Source organism: Salvelinus sp. IW2-2015, linkage group LG15 (assembly GCF_002910315.2).
Source record: "Salvelinus sp. IW2-2015 linkage group LG15, ASM291031v2, whole genome shotgun sequence".
Lineage (NCBI taxonomy): Eukaryota > Metazoa > Chordata > Actinopteri > Salmoniformes > Salmonidae > Salvelinus > Salvelinus sp. IW2-2015.
The window spans coordinates 50272208-50289401 of record NC_036855.1 but is presented as its reverse complement, the minus strand read 5'-3'; the positions used below and the strand labels follow the sequence as shown (position 1 = coordinate 50289401).

Genomic DNA, 17194 nt, shown 5'->3' with positions numbered 1-17194 from the left:
TTGGGTGTGTACCTGCATTTCTTTGTGTTTGTTTTGTTTTTGAGATGTATCCACCCCACAACTTTTGTGAATTGGACGGTTAGAACAGTGGAATAATAGCCGTATTACCCTAGGCCTAGCGATACAGTACACCAGTGTAACGTGTGTTTTGCACTCTGGCTGACTATCCTATTCTAACTATCCCAAAGCTCCTGAACATGGCACCGTCAACACCTATTGACCTCCTCCTTATACATGTCTGTCTGTGTTTTAGCTCCTGACTAGGAGAGCGTAAATACTGTTATCACCCACATTGACGTTTGTATTGGTTTTCAAAACGTCTTCTTTATCGACGTTCCTTACCTCCCATCAATCAAGTAATGCTGCTCAGATTGGTTCCTTGGCATTCGGATAGTCACTGGAGACCTGTGGTTCTGACTAATATGATCACTTCTAGGAGGTTCTCGAGTATTACAGCAAAACCATTTGGTTGTTACAACGGGCTACATCTGTTAGATGTTATTATTGAGGGAAGGGTATTTGTTCTGCAGCGGATTCATTTTAGTCATTTAGCAGACCCTCTAAGCGACGTACAATTAGTGCATTTATCTTAAGATAGTTAGAAAATTCCAGAAAGTTCCTGTGTGAACAATCATTGTGTAGTCAATCACACTGGCTAATCACGCTCACCCGCTCCCAGCCCCTTTGCAGTTAACCCAAACTAGCTAATCAATTATAATAAGCCAAGAAAGAGAGCAAACCAACAATTTTATGTGTTTTTCTCAGCTGTTCTCATTCACAGCTCCCCCTTAATCATCCCCCCACATCCACCTTCTCCTTCTCATTAATGAAGTCCAAATGTTTCAGTCAGGTCCAGACGCCTGGGCAGCGTTTCATGGCTTACTGGATTCCTGGCACAAGATAATTATGAAATGCGGTTTTTCACTATTCACGCCAAATGCACTTTTCATTTGCATTTGACTTTATTTATGTGTGTCATGTCCTACGAGTTGCTTGCTTGAACCCAAACTCTTTACTTAATGTGTGTAAGTGGGTCGTCCATACATTTCTTTCTTTATTTACTATAAGTTATGCTTAATGTACAGTGTGACCAACTGGCGTCGCTAACTCAAACGGTTGTTTATTGCATTGGCCTTCTGAGGTAGGTGAATGTGGTAAGTAAAAAGGACTAAGTTGTTCTCAGGTGTTATTGTAAGATTAGGCAAAGGAGCTTCAGCAGTGCTGTGCGGTCAGGAAAGGCACTTGTGGCCAAAGGCGTTACAAAGAAAGCTGTGTCTAGTGACCCCAGCGTAATATGATCCAATAGGCAGACAGAGTTGTGGTAATGAAGAGGAATGGAAAAGCAATAACGATCATGCCACTCGTGTGAGTCAGATTCGATCTTGCGACTTCAGTAAGGTCATGGCCTAATTGGCCATGTAACATTCATGTAAAATACCTGACCGCGGCCATCCATCCCACTTCTGACACCAGTGTAGCATATTTGTGTGGTTTGCTGCCTAACTGTAACTGCGATAAAACCGGGGACCTACTGCACGCTAACTCAATACTTTACTGACACACACACATACACGCGCACACACACATAAACAATGGCATTTATGGAGAGATCATTTGTATGAGCTGCAATCCATTGGAAACAAATGGCTTTATCATTCTCATATGGATGAAGGTCATTGACAGTATAAATTAATTCGAAGAGGAGGGATGGAAGTCTGGGTAGAGATGACTGCTGATATAATTTTTGTTTCAGATGCATCTGTGTGATTTATTATGTGGCAAGTGAGGCTATAAATCAACCATTCTGGCATTTCTCCTCTGCTAGGGAGTCACAGACATGTTACCGTTTCTGCTTTTGGCTGTAGAGGCATGAGAATCAGACATGCTAGCTGAACTTTTCCATTTTGGCTGTGGTTTCACACGATGCAGGGTTGTCCTGCTAGTGCATTCGCAATCCTCTATCCTCACATTTTGATGTTTTGTTTCTAGTTTTTAGGGAGGTATTTTAACCCCAACTGAGCAAATAGGTGTCAACTTTGTACTTGGTTGTTAACACTTTATAAATATGGCTCTTAATAGTAGTATATCCTTCCTAAGCTTATAAGGTAGACATGCACAGTAATTCTACTGTTTGCCCTTGTGAGTTGGTGCATAAATAAATATTAGTTATTCATGGTTGGACCTCTCACTCTGTGCCAGTAATGATGCCCTGGTCCTTTAAAAATGTGTCTGCGACTTGTACAATGTGGCACAATCATGGTAGAATTGCACATGTATAACTGTGTATAGCTGCCATTATTTGTTATTATTTCAATATCTTTGGCATATATTTGCTATGGACTTCTATTATACCAGCGATGACCTCCCTACATCCCATAAACACAGTGCATTTGGAGCGTTTGCCACTGCCTAGCAACCTGACAACTGTAGCCAGGTTTGCTTTCCACTTGTACGCCAGTAGAATAGTGTCTAAACATAGTTTCTTCAACCTCACAGCAATGTTCCAACAAAAAAAGCTTTTGTGGGACTGAAGTGATTTGAGTTGCGACTGTATAAGCTCCCTCAGTCGGCTTGTAGTGAATTCACTCATAAACACCGTATTTCGTAGATCTGCTCTTGCCAGTCCTGCCATCCCATGTGCACAGAGCTTGTTTACAGGGGACGAGGGCGTCTTTGCATTAATGATGTTTACTGACCGCCGCCACCCCGCCAGCGCCATGCCTTTAATTCGCCGTGATGGTCTGTCATGGTGTAATATGACTCACAGTGCATTGCACATGTGCTTTCCGAGTGGCGCCCCCCCCTTTGTCGCTTTGAATCAACTTGAGTCCCACAACCGTCACATACGCCACGTTTGTTTGCATGGGCTGCCTTGGCTAGCACAGCTGACCAACACAGCACAGCCAATGAGAAAAAGAAACAACAGAGTCTGTGTGGGCACTCAACCATGCCAGCAAAAGAGTACATTGCAGATAAATCTACATTGATGAACCGTAGCAAAACGACGTCTGAATATTTTCAGCGGACAACTGGCGGCTGTGGGCTTAAAATGAGCTTGAGAATGGTGAACCGAACGTTGATTGTTTGTGTGTGCGTGCGTGCGTGCGTGCGTGCGTGTGTGTGTGTGTGTTTGTGTGTGGCCTGCATATTTATAGTCTGCTTTGTGTGACTGTGAATGTCAGGACTGATCTGAGAGCAGTGCCTGCAGGGGAATGAGGAAAGAATCCCCCAGCCTTTGGATTAGTGTCAGTGTGCAGGAAGCGAAGGCTGCACTTCCCCCCCCCTGAGCTACGTGTGTCTGTTGGGTCTCTAAAGCTGTCTGTTTTAATTCTCTCCATACTACAGTACATAGCGTTTCCATTATAGTCTCTCGATTGTCTTGAAGCCCTTCATGACAGCCATCATCCTCGCCATTAGTTCAGGTTTTCAGTTCTCTCCATATCGGTTTGTATCCACTTGAAATGCGTGCCACTTGAACATCAATAGAGATTGAATTCAAAGAATCTGAATGCGGCTGTTGAGAATTCTTAGCAGTCCAAGATAATTCTACATTTCATCAGTCAGTCTGTGTCACTGGCTCAAGGGATTTGGTCCCTACGTTAGTCTATCAAATAATATCTGAGAAAGATGTGCCTTGGGTTTTGGTCATTATTAAGCTTTGCCTATGAGGTTGTCGTATCTATGAGTATTGGTACCAAGAAATCTGAATTTTTAAGGCAGGGTAGGCAGCTTCTTCACAGGCAATTTAGATCAGTAAGGTTATGGTGAAACACACTGTATAGGCCTACCTCTTGTTCACTGCTTGGATATGCCTGTCCTTGGCAAGGCCTAGATTCAATCAGATCAAGCGTTAACCGGTGATAGCCGACACCCGCATAGCTGATGTTCAAGTTCAAGTTTTTACCGATATCCACATGGCAGTCAAAGATACTGAAATACATGGATATTACAATACATACACAATAACCCATTCAAGTTGAAATCACAAGTAAAATTCATGACAATATGTACATTAAAGGAGACTCACAGGGTCCCTCCTTGCGAACATTAGAAAAAGTTTTAAGTTTAAACTGAACATCAAAATTAAATTGAATTTACTTATTTGCACGTGATCAAACGCTACGTTAGCTGTTCCAATTACACAACCTGACACATTTAGCCCTATGCTAACCTGAGCAGGTGGCAGTGATTATTTCCTGTAACAAATTCTGCATCAGCCTATCAAATATCTTAGACTTTATATCCACCAACCAATGGCATTTCTCAAAATAGGTCAACTGTGCATATTTCCTTTATGCGTATTTTAGAATATTCGCATGAAAATCTGTCGCCAATTGGATGGAAACCTAGCTTGTGAGAAAATCCCAAATTTTTGCTCATCCATTTCACACACATCCATGTGCTTTTATGGAAAAAAATATGCAGTTATCAACAACATTTAAGTTTATCATTCATCCTAAAAACATTTTTGAAGAGCATTATGGACTTGTCAAATAGCTGTAATTTACTGTCTTCATCATTTCTATCTGGTAGCACACACTGCTAAAGCGGTTGACACTGAAACAACAGTGCACATTAACATTGGATTCAAGCGCCCCTTGCATCAAGCATTTCTGTTAAGGATAACACTGTTCACTGCTGGTCCTCGATGCTTGATTCAAATAACACATACGTGACAAAGTTGATGATTATAATAATGCATATAAATAGTATATGTAAGTGTAGCTTACATGTCTATGTAATATAGCCTATAGTAGCGATTATTATTTATGTAGCTGTGCTATGTATGTAGTAGCCTATGTAGTAGCCTATGTGACGTCTGCAAGAGGTATTCCAACAAGAAACTCATTAAATGTATTCATAATCTTCATTTACAAGGTTTTCCTGCCCTTCTCTTCTCTTCTCAACACACTAACACAATAAATGTGTTCTATATTTTCAAAGGGGGAAAAAAATCGAATGTGAGACTCAAACCCTTGCCACAATCTGCAACAATTACGTGGAGTTAGGTACGTTAGGTGGAACGACCCAGCCACAGTACGTAGCCAGCCTGCATGTAATTAGTGCTGTTGACTCGCTAGCGCCACTGCTTTAGCATCCCGCTAAGAGCAGGTTTCCACTAGTTTTAGCAGCTTCTACTCAAGGTCTCTAGCTCTACGTTGGTTCCCAACATTTAGAGTTAGCTCGCTGAACTGTCGAGTGACCTATCTAGATAGATAGCGAACGGCACCACACGTGTCAAAGCTAGCAACCTTTCGTGCTAAGCCACCATTTGTTTTGTTTGGCTAACAGGAGTGTGGCTGTTCCTTCAAAGTGTGTTACCCCAACATTGAAGCACCATCCCCTTTTACATTCCCTTGTAAAAGATAAGCCTAGCAGTGCATTTTAACTCAAGTTACTTGGTTTAAACACAGAGTCGGCATATGGTATTAACACCCACTGGCGTGGCTAGCTACCTATCGTCACTCAGGTGGTTATAGCCTGCTAATTAGCTAGCATCACTCTTAGAGCTACTTTCACTAACCTGAAAGTCTATAGAATTACTTTATTTCCCACCCCTGGTGAATAAAGCTTTATTTTTCTGCTTACCTAGCTTCCAGCTAATGTTACCTTTGTTGAATAGCAGCTTGTGGTGCGGGTATCCTTCGCTTCCCTCCCGGTCGAAACGAGATGGCGACAGGTTTACCGACCAATTCATCAGGGAAGGGGGAGAAAAAGCAGTCCAATGCTAACAAGGCTTGTCCTGGCAATTTCAGCAATTACATGGCCCATTCTGATTCCCATCAGTTATGTGCTGCCTGCCTCGGTGTAGACCGTGCAATGGCAGCTTTCGTGGACCACGCTAGATGTGCGCATTGCGCCCAGATGGGCCCAGATGTCCTTAAACGTAGAGCAAGGTACATGGAAAGGGGAACCTCCTACTAGGGGAGTGGCGACTTCATCCTGAAGTTGTCGAGGAGGTGTGAGGACATTACGGCAGAGCTCTGCCGCTGATCTGTACTAATTGCAGGACAATGCACACTGTCGCTTGTTCTTCGCGATGAGAGATCACAGCGCTCCTCCACAGTGCTTCTGTATGCCTTTCCTCCCTTGGGCCTTTTTCTTGGTCTGTTAGTAAAAAGATGGAGAGTGTTTCATTTGTAACTCCCCAAATGTCACAAGTAACTTACATTTGGTGCCAGAATTGTTATTGGGCCACTGTAGACTACATTTAGCATTCTAAAATGTTTAACAGTCTACTGGAAAGCCCATGAGAGTTTTGTCTAAATTGTGATGCGGGCCCTCTCAAATCAAATCAAATCAAATCAATTTAAGTAGGCTAGTTGTTATCTTCTTACATCAGCTGATATCTCAAAGTGCTGTACAGAAACCCAGCCTAAAACCCCAAACAGCAAGCAATGCAGGTGTAGAAGCACGGTGGCTAGGAAAAACTCCCTAGAAAGGCCAAAATCTAGGAAGAAACCTAGAGAGGAACCAGGCTATGAGTGGTGGCCAGGCCCTCTTATGGCTGTGCCGGGTGGAGATTATAACAGAACATGGCCAAAATGTTCCAATCTATTAACCCATCAAACCCCTCCTTTACTCTCTTATTTCCTGAATCACATTCTATTTCTATGACAACAACTAGCCTACTTCAAGCCCATTCCATGAAATCTAACAAACCAATCAGCATTCATCACACATTCGACTCAGGTGAAACACAGCTTGTAGCTGCATCCGAGAAGAATGTTGTTGGTATTGCAGATTCCCGAAGGTCGGAAGTAATGTTGTAAATAAAATGTCACAGGGAAAACATTCTATTAAGCCATGTTTTGATTTTCCTCTGGCCAGGAAATGTTTTTTCCTTCTTTTTTTATTATTGTTATTGGGAGCAGTTTGTGTGATACCGCTGCTGTCGACGAAAGCCTTTTCCACAGCAATTTAAAAAGGAGCTGCTACAGTGTTACTGCGGTGACGTTGTTCCTTGMGAAGCTATGTTCGGGAGTTAGCTGCATCATAAAGCACATGTCAATAGTTTAAAATGTCTCATATTTGAAGTTAGAACTTCTGAAATGATTACTCCAATACCAGGATGGTATTTAAATATGGTTTATTATGAGATTATTATAATAGATTTAAGTGGGGTCATTCATGCTCATGACAACTGCTCATGATAACTGCATATTTTTTTGTGAACAATTATCTTGTATTATATTAAGTATAAGGTAACGTAGAGGCAGTACACAGGGGAGAAACATCAAAATAAAAGAGAAAAATAAATAAAATGAAGAATCAAAAAGAAAGCACAAAACAAACAGTGTCACAGTTCATGTGTATTCTGTGGTGAATTATGATAACTGCATCATAATGCATTATACCTGCAGGTTTTAAGTAAATTGTTACCGGAGTGGAATTTGTGGTAATGTGGCTTAAGGAGAAATTTATGGCATCAGCTTTGGTTCTGAAGTCATTGGGCACACAGATCCACTCCTCGTTGCACGCTGATAGGCTCCTGTTTGACCTTGGCAAAATATTCATATCAATCTCTGTCAGGGTAAAGGGACTGACGATAGGTATTTAAGCCCTGCACTTCCCTCGTTAGTCACCTTCAGTCCTGTACAAATAAAGTGTTCCTTTTCAATAAAATGTAATTAGAACCCTTAAAGGGGAAGTCCAGTCAGAGATATATGTTGCTCCTCACATTTATTGGTATATTTGATATCATTTATTTTATTATATCATTTATTTATTTGATATAATTTGTTTCAAAACAAATCAAATTGTATTTTTCAGATGCTTTGTAAGTGAAATGCTTACTTACAGGCCCTACCCAACAATGCAGAGGGAAAAATAAAAGACAAATATTAACACGAGGAATAAATAGTCAATGAGTAACGATAACTTGGCTATATACACGGGGTGCCAGTACCGAGTCGATGTGCAGGGGTACAAGGTAATTGAGGTAGATATGTACACATAGATAGGGGTAAAGTGACGAGGTAAGAGGATAGATAATAAACAGTAACAGCAGCACATATGATGAGTCAAAATAGTTAGAGCAAAAAGTGTCAATGCAAATAGTTAAAGAGTTAACCAATAGCTACCCGGACTATTTAGTAATTTTATGGCTTGGAGGTAGAAGCTGTTCAGGGTCCTGTTGGTTCCAGACTTGTTGTACTGGTGCCGCTTGCCGTGCGGTAGCAGAGAGAACAGTCTATGACTTGGGTGGCTGAAGTCTTTGACAATTTGTAGGGCCTTCCTCTGACACCACCTGGTATAGAAGTCCTGGATGGCAGGGAGCTCTGGGCCGTCCGCACTACCCTCTGTAGCGCCTTGCAGTCAGATGCCAAGCAGTTGCCATAACAAGTGGTGATGCAGGCAGTCAAAATGCTCTCAATGGTGAACTTTTTAAGGATCTGAGGGCCCATGCCAAATCTTTTCAGCCTCCTGAGGGGGAAAAGGCGTTGTCGTGCCTTTTTCACAACTTGTGTTGGTGTGTGTGGACCATGATAATTTCTTAGTGACGCGGACGCCAAGGAACTTGAAGCTCTTGACCTACTCCACTACAGCCCCGTCGATGTGGATGGGGGCATGCTTMCCCCTCTGTTTCCTGTAGTCCACGATCAGCTCCTTTGTCTTGCTGACGTTTCGGGAAATGTTGTTGTCCTGGCACCACACTGCCAGGTCTCTGACCTCCTCCCTGTAGGCTGTCTCATCGTCGTTGATGATCAGGCTTACCACAGTGTCCTTTGCAAACTTAATGATGGTGTTGGAGTTGTGCACAGCCATGCAGTCGTGGGTGAACAGGGAGTACAGGAGAGGACTAAGCACACACCCCTGAGGGGCCCCCGTGTTGAGGGTCAGCGTGGCGGATGTGTTGTCGGCCCGTCAGGAAGTCCAGGATCGTGTTGCAGAGGTAGGTGTTTAATCCCAGGGTCCTTAGCTTAGTGGTGAGCTTGGAGGGCACTATGGTGTTGAACGCTGAGATGTAGTCAGTGAACAGCATTCTCATGTAGGTGTTCCTTTTGTCCTTGTGGGAAAGGGCAGTGTGGAGTGCAATAGAGATTGCATTATTGTTGGATCTGTTGGGACGGTATGCGAATTGGAGGGTGTCTGGGAGGATGGTGTTGATGTGAGCAATGACCAGCCTTACAAAGCATTTTCAAATCAAATCAAAGTTTATTTGTCACGTGCGCCGAATACAACAGGTGTAGACCTTACAGTGAAATGCTTACTTACAGGCTCTAACCAATAGTGCAAAAAAGGTATTAGGGGAACAATAGGTAAGTAAAGAAATAAAACAACAGTAAAAAWACWYMKTARAMWKYSMAGSSWYMKWAWYWAYSMAGSSWYRKTACAMACASKSYRRYGTRAGMCWGYWTGAMGMAGMWWGTARYTYRWMYTAMYMWTYYWMWYASTYWSRATYRATYWWMYARYYASAGWYYSYYMKYSMWYKYWYAYYGAMMGGRMGGRGGMMGGTGGGACARAATGCAGATAGCCCGGTTAGCCAATGTGCGGGAGCACTGGTTGGTCGGCCCAATTGAGGTAGTATGTACATGAATGTATAGTTAAAGTGACTATGCATATATGATAAACAGAGAGTAGCAGCAGCATAAAAATAGGGGTTGGGGGACACACACAATGCAAATTGTTCGAGTAGACATTTTATGGCTACAGATGTGAGTGCTACGGGGCGATAGTCATTAAGACAGGTTACCTTGGCGTTCTTGGGCACAGGGACTATGGTGGTCTGCTTGAAACATGTAGGTATTACAGACTGGGTCAGGGAGAGGTTAAAAATGTAATTGAAGACACTTTCCAACTGGTCAGCACATGCTCTGAGTATGCGTCCTGGTAATCCATCTGGCCCTGCGGCCTTGTGAATGTTATCTTTAAACAAGTTCTTTCTCACATCGGCTTTGGAGAGTGTGATCACACATTCCTCTGGAATAGCTGGTGCTCTCATGCATGGTTCAGTGTTGCAAGCCTCGAAGCGAGCATAGAATAATTTTAGCTCGTTGGTAGGCTCTCGTCACTGGACAGCTCTCAGCTGGGTTTCCATTTGTAATCCGTGATAGTTTGCAAGCCCTGTCACATCCTACGAGCGTCAGAGGCGGTGTAGTAGGATACGATCTCGGTCCTGTATTGATGGCTTGGGGATAGAAGCTGGCCTGTTGGATGGTTCGTTGGAGGGCATAGCAGGGTATCTTATAAGCGTCCGGATTAGTSTCCCGCTCCTTGAAAGCYSCAGCTCTAMRCTTTAGCTCAGTGCGGATGTTGCCTGTAATCCATGGCTTCTGGTTGGGATATGTACGTACTGTCACTGTGGGGACGATGTCGTTGATGCACTTATTAATGAAGCCGGTGACGGATGTGGTAATAGAGTTATGTTCAGATTTGCTGAACATAGGGTGAGGGAGGGTGAGGGAGAGCCTTGTATGCTTTTATGTGTGTTCAGGAAAGGTGAGCTAGAGTATTTTCGCCTCTAGTTGCACAGGTGAGATGCTGGTAAACATTTGGTAAAACTAATTTTGGTTTCCATGCATTAAAATCCCCGGCCGCGAGAAGTGCCACCTCTGGATGTGCATTTTCTTGTTTGCTTAGGGCCCTATACAGCTCATTGAGTGCGGTTTGTCACATATAACCCTTAAGGAGCACAGAGAAAAAGACAACTCCAGACAAAAGTAGTCTCCAATGTCACAGGTTTACATTCCCTCTCCTCTACCTATTCAGGGGAATAGTTTTAAGTGTTGTCATCATCAATGATGGTATATCATGCCAGAGGATACAGTAGCTGTATGATAGTATTGTGGCAGCACAATTTGCTCAATTGAGACTGGGATTTCCACTTTGAATTTATGCAGACTTATGTGGCAGTGTTGAAGAATTGAGACACATAAACAATAGTGATTACGCTCATAAAACTCATGAACATCTTTACAATGACATGTTTAGCCAATGCATACATTTGAAAGTAGTGCTTTCTTAGGTATAGACTGGGGAGCTACTGTATAATCCATTGTATAATTGTATGACTTACACTAGCTAGTGTGAAACCTGTGAAAAGCTAACACTTTTGCTTCTCCTAGACCTATGTTCTGGACTTTGCTACTAGTGTGTCAATTGTTTGTCGAAGAATGTTTACACACTTGGCATGTTTACCCATAAGTGGTTTAGGATAAACACAAGTGGCATTAACCAGTCATAAAATAGCCATAAAGTCATCAGAAGAAACTCTCTACAACACTCTTTATAGCTTACGGTAGGTTTCACTTATTCAAATATAACAAATGTTGATTGTTGCCACCTTAAACAAAATGTAGCAGGAGAATGTGAAGGAGTTTCATGTATTGTCTGTATGTGTCAATATGGGAGTCTATTTCTATTTCATGGTTCTGGCTTCAGTGCATGGAAACAATGTACAGTTTGTGTTGTAAAATGAGACAGCAGGACATGTCACATAGATGCAATGCTAATTCAGTTATTTCGGAGTGCAGCCTAAGGACAGACATGACTGTCCTTGAGCCTGACCATTCACAACACAACCACTCAGTGAGAAAGTTGTAGTTGTCTAGTCTCTGGCATAGCTTGGAGTTAACACAGAACGTCTGGGTCTAGGCCGAGACAGTGTGAGGAATCTGCGAATCCTGCAATTACTGATATACTGAAACACCAGCTGTTTCATTCAAAGAAGAGGGCTGTCTTGAATCGATCATGTCTTTGCTATTAAATAAAGGCACATGAAATTAGGTACATTTACATTACACAGAAAAAGAAGAGAAATGCTAAGGAATTGTATTGCTAATTCAATCAATGTCTCATATATAGATATTGCGAGACGTGTCAATTTTCACGATATGCTCTAGGCAATAAAAAAGATCTTTAATACATTTTATCTATCCAAATGTTTAAATCGGGGTTTATTTCACAATGAGGCCCTAGCCTCAGAGGGAGCAGGCAGTTCACCAGTAGTGGAATGACGCACCCCTCCATGTTGGCCTCCAGTTCCCACCCCTGGCAATCCAGGTTAATGTTTTGGAACTACATGAGTCGTTTGGCTCCGAGCTGAACGGAGGACAAAAGGGTGTCGGGGACCCAATAACTCAGACTTAATGGCCGAGCTAGGGCGATTGTTATCTGCTGTGGTATGCTGCAGATATTCCCCTGGGCCATAATAAAAAAGAGACTGCAGTGTATTGGTACCCATGAGATTCTAATATGGGAATGGTTTCACGTTCATAAACGCTGACACCAGTTGCTAACCTGATAGATATTGTATATGCTGTATTGATAACCTGCTGTTAGATAACCTGGCATGATAAACTGGTATTTGTAGATAACATGGAATGATAATCTGGTATTAGATAACCTGTAATGATAACCTGGTACCCATACATAACCTGTAACGACAACCTGTAATGATAAATTGGTCTTTGTAGATAACTGGAATGATAACCTGGAATGGTCTTTGATAACCTGGTATCTGTAGATAACCTGGAATGATAACCTGGAATGATGACCTGGTATTCATGTCCTGTTGATCTTTTGTTACAGTGCTATCAGTTGACGGCTTAGGAGAGGATGTGCTGGCTGGTACTCTTGGAATTGGCAGAGAAAGAGCAAATATTATGACTGGTCATCTGGGGTGAGATAACGGACATCGATGACCACAGATCTACTGCAAGAGTGAACCCAGCGATCGCACATCAGAAGTTTGAACGGACAAATTAGACATTGGGACATTATACGGAGCGCACAAGGAACAGAAATCTTTCCTAGAAAGCCTGGAAGCAGGGAAGTGAGTAAGTCATGGCCCAAATGATTGCCTTAATTATTACATATATACCTATATATGAAGTGATGAAACTAGAGACTTATCCGAGTTCAAATATGTTTTTCTTTATGTGTGAAACAGTGTCTTGTAAGGAACAGATGTGAATATTTTAATAAGATAGAGAAAAATGGTTTGGTTGTAATGTCGACAATGTTTTAGTTGGGTCTGCTTTGTAGGTGTCATTGATAACCAAATGGTGGAGTTTTTCCTCTGCTTACGTGCAGCAAGCAGAATGAGTTGATCTATTTTTATCTCGTTTCGTATTGTCAACCAAAATAAGGCTGGCTTGAGGCGGAGCTGCTCACTCAGCTACCAGCTACAATGTCTTTCAATTCACAACATCATGTTATGACAACTATATTACAATTCAGAAAAGCGTAGGGAGTCCAAAACGAGACAAAATGACTCTACAATATACATGAAACATATCTGATTATTTTTGTCCTCTTTTTTTCCCCACATACTGTAAGCATCTGTTCACACACTCTCAAACACAAAAGATGTCAGGTGCGCATACACACACACAAACACACAGAATGATCTACCGAAGGGACACAAAGGGTTTTCCCTAAGATGCAAATTTTATTATGTTAGTGATATAATTGACCAGCTGCTTTGTTGACACAAACCTCGATCCATTTAAAGTTAACTGTATGCAAAGTAACATGGAAGTGTGTTATATATTTTTTTAAACCTAGCCTTGACTATTACTTAACCAAAGTTTAAACCCTGATTTTATTGTACGTGGTGTACACTTCCTCTGGAGATGTTGTGAAAATAGATACACATTGAATAGAACATATGCTGATGTTTATATTTCTGTGTCCAACAATGTGTCGCAAATCATGACATTTGAGACAATTCTACTTAGTTTGACTGTTAACAATGTCTTCAGAAGCCATGTTCCATTTTTATTTACATGAACATTGAACATGTTGTGGATGCTGCTCCAACAAGATCCATGATTTTGCCCTTCAATTTCTATTTGAGATGTTTTCATTTTAGAATTTAGTTTCTTATTGTGCTGTTCTCATATAACTGCTCGTAGAAAATCCGCCCACTCTCTTTTGGTCTGCTTTCAAAGACACATAGTTGTACGCACTGCTTGCTTGTTGCAGCTTTGTCAGACAAATCAAGTGTTTGCTTTAAAAAAAAAACAGAAATACCATCTTATGTTTAAGCCCATCCTTCTTACGTTCAGTCAACAGCCAAGAACTTAGCAATCCTCGCTCCTGGGCGTGCTGTCTATTATTGTGATGTCGGCCCATGATGACTGTGCTTCAGTGCATCAACAACACAGAGCTCTATTATTCTTTTTATGTTATTGAAAGGGGTGGAACCTAATATTATGTACAGTATTATTTACACAGACAATGGACTGCATTTCTATTCTCTTCCATAAAAAGAAAACATACATATTTCATTGTACTGTCTGAAAAGACATAGAACACTTGAATCTGGAGATGAAATGTGCTCTCATATCAGTGTCTGTTCTTCATCTACTTACATAGAAAATCCTAATTACCCCCCCCACCACCACCACTCCACAAATACACATCTATTCTTATTGGTTACGCTATATCCCTCTATTACAAAAAACGTTGAAGGTCTGTAGTCAAGATTTTCCTCAACGTTCAGAAAACCCTATCAAACATACCATGCTAGCCTCTGCTAAAATGTACTTTGTTATCAAATTCCTTTAGCATCACTGGTTATTTACCAATGATTTCAGAAAAAGTAAGTGCCGTTTATTCCCTGATCCCATAGTCCCATTGTTTTACACTTTGAAGCAAACACAAAGCCCAATGCACATTCTGATAATTGATGTCTGTCAAAGTGTAATAGTTTAAAGAGAAATCCCTCAGCAGTTCACGGTATCATTTAGTGTGCCTAGCAAGAAGTTGTTGTGTCTTGCCATAGTTAAGCTAAAATACTCTGGATTCCCAAATTGTAGTTGAATAAGCAGTAACTTAAGGGAAAACAAAGAGAAAGATGTATCTTTCAATAGCAAGTTTTTCTAGTATGTTACGATGTTACTATACTGTTAGATACTGTATACTGTTAGAAAAGCTGACCAAGAGAAAGATGTATCTTTCAATAGCAAGTTTTTCTAGTATGTTACGATGTTACTATACTGTTAGATACTGTATACTGTTAGAAAAGCTGACCTTCTCCCTAGTTATCTACCCAATCCGTAGTATAACTCCGAAGTGGTGGCTTCTTTTGAAAATATCAATCAGTGTTATGTCCCCGCCTAAAGCACTACGCATAATGATGAGAATGTAAAAAAAAAAAAAAAGCCATTCTAAGTCATTGGTATAGCCTGTGTAGCCTCAAGACCACAACAATGATATTTGACTACATTATGGTAACATATTATGGTAATGGTTTAACTGTGATTGGACTGAACTGAAAAGACAAAGTCAAAGAAAAGGCTTTTAACAATGGCCTAATATCAAAGATGGGGCTTAGCCCTGCCTACAGTATCTAGACGTATCCTTAGTATAGATATGAGGCCTGCTTCAAGGTGTGACTAGTTACAGTGAAAAGGTCCAGAAAATTGACAACTATAGCTGGTCTGTCTTTGAACACTAGCCTGGGACGATCATATTCACACGAAGTGTCTCAGAGTGCTGATCTAGGATCAGTTCCCCTGTCCAGTTTATCTTATTTATTGTGATCTAAAAAGGCAAACCTGATCCTTTATCAGCACTCCTACTCTGACATGCTTGATACATACTGCCCCAAATATAACAAACATATACAAATCAAATCAAGTCCATAACTTGAAAATCATTATAATGACATGTTTAACTATTGTATACATTTTAAAGTCGTGCCTTCTTAGGTATAGATTGGGTAGCTACTAAGGGTCCATTGTATATATAAATATAACGAACATATACAAATCAAATCAYGTTTTATTTGTCACACGCTTCGTAGACAACAGGTGTCGACTAACAGTGAAATGCTTACTTAAGCGTTCATTTCCAACAATGCAGTTAAAGATTAAAAAAATGTAATACAACATTTAAATAGTGACACAAGGAATAAATACACAGTGAATAACAAATAAAAATAACATGGCTATATACAGGGAGTACCTGTACCGAGTCGATGTGCAGAGGTACAAGGTAATTGAGGTAGCTATGTGCTGTACATATAGGTAGGGCTAAAGTGACTAGGCAACAGGATAGATAATACACAGTAGCAGCAGCATATGTGGTGAGTGTGAAAGTGTGTGTGTGTGTGTGTGTGTGTGTGTGTGTGTTGCGTCAATATACATGTGTGTGCATGTTATGTGTTTGTGGGCATATGTAGGGAGTGTGTGTGTATGTTTTGGTTACAGTAATATGTTTCAGCCATGGAATCATTGTACCATCACTAAGTACGTTTACCATGAACATCCACATGGAAATGACATGTGTTATTTTTCTGTTAAAATGTAACTAAATGTTAATGCTGTCCGAGTATGTGTGTGCATATGAACCATTCGTTTTCATGAACACTGGAGGGTCATTAAGGGAGCGAAATCAAATTAGAACTGACTCTTAAAGTTGATATTAAAACAATTCCGTAGAAGTGTATTTCAGGATGTTATAATATTTCTACAGTCCAAATGTGATAAAGTACCGATGTTTTGGTCAGCCTTGCTTTTTTCTGCATGATTCTTTGTTTTTGAAAAGTGCATCCTAATCTGAGATGTTTGTATTCTTTTCTTGCGGTTACTTCTTCTCTCTGTACTATCTTTGGAGCTCGTTCATTTCCTACCCTCATTTTTACATTTAATTTACATTTTTATTTAGGTAAATCTTCAGACTTTTGGATTTTCTACATTAATATCATTTTTGTAGGCAGCAATATGAGATGTCATCGAAACGGAGTATGTGCAATGTTGAATAAAGAAAAATATAATATATGAAATAAAAACAACTGCGAGAGTGACTTGAAGGGATTGCAACAACATGATCTATGAGTGGTATTCATATGTCACCTCATAATTTACTGGTTATGTCCTTATGCAAGAAGCACCTGTTGGAAATGTTTTGCCTTATTTTCTCCCCCATAGCTGTTGATATATAGTGTTTGGCAGGGTTCAAGATTTAGAATTTTACAGTAATAGGACCCATGTTGGCACCAAAAGTTCTAAAACAATGACATAGGATTCCACTGTTTACAACATCGAGGAGCATTTCATCATATAGAGCATTGCTTGACCAGTACAACAATATTCAAAATCCAAAGACGCATATGGCAGTTACAATAAATAAGAACTTTATGAATTTAATTCAGAATAAGATGTTCCCATGAAAAGGTTTATTGTTGCCGTAGGCATTCTGTGACAAATTTGGAAACAGAGTGTCACCCAGGGTCTTTTAG

At 40.8% G+C, this 17194-nt stretch overlaps 1 protein-coding gene across 1 annotated transcript in view; it reads left to right on the top strand.

Moving 5' to 3' along the window:
* The window catches only part of LOC111973700 (potassium voltage-gated channel subfamily A member 1-like), a 28167-nt gene extending 11448 nt beyond the window's left edge, over positions 1-16719 (top strand). The window contains exon 2 of the mRNA XM_024001079.2: positions 12535-16719. The gene's annotated coding sequence lies outside the window, so the exon portion shown is untranslated. The remainder of the gene's footprint in view (positions 1-12534) is intronic.
* Positions 16720-17194: the final 475 nt, after the last annotated feature.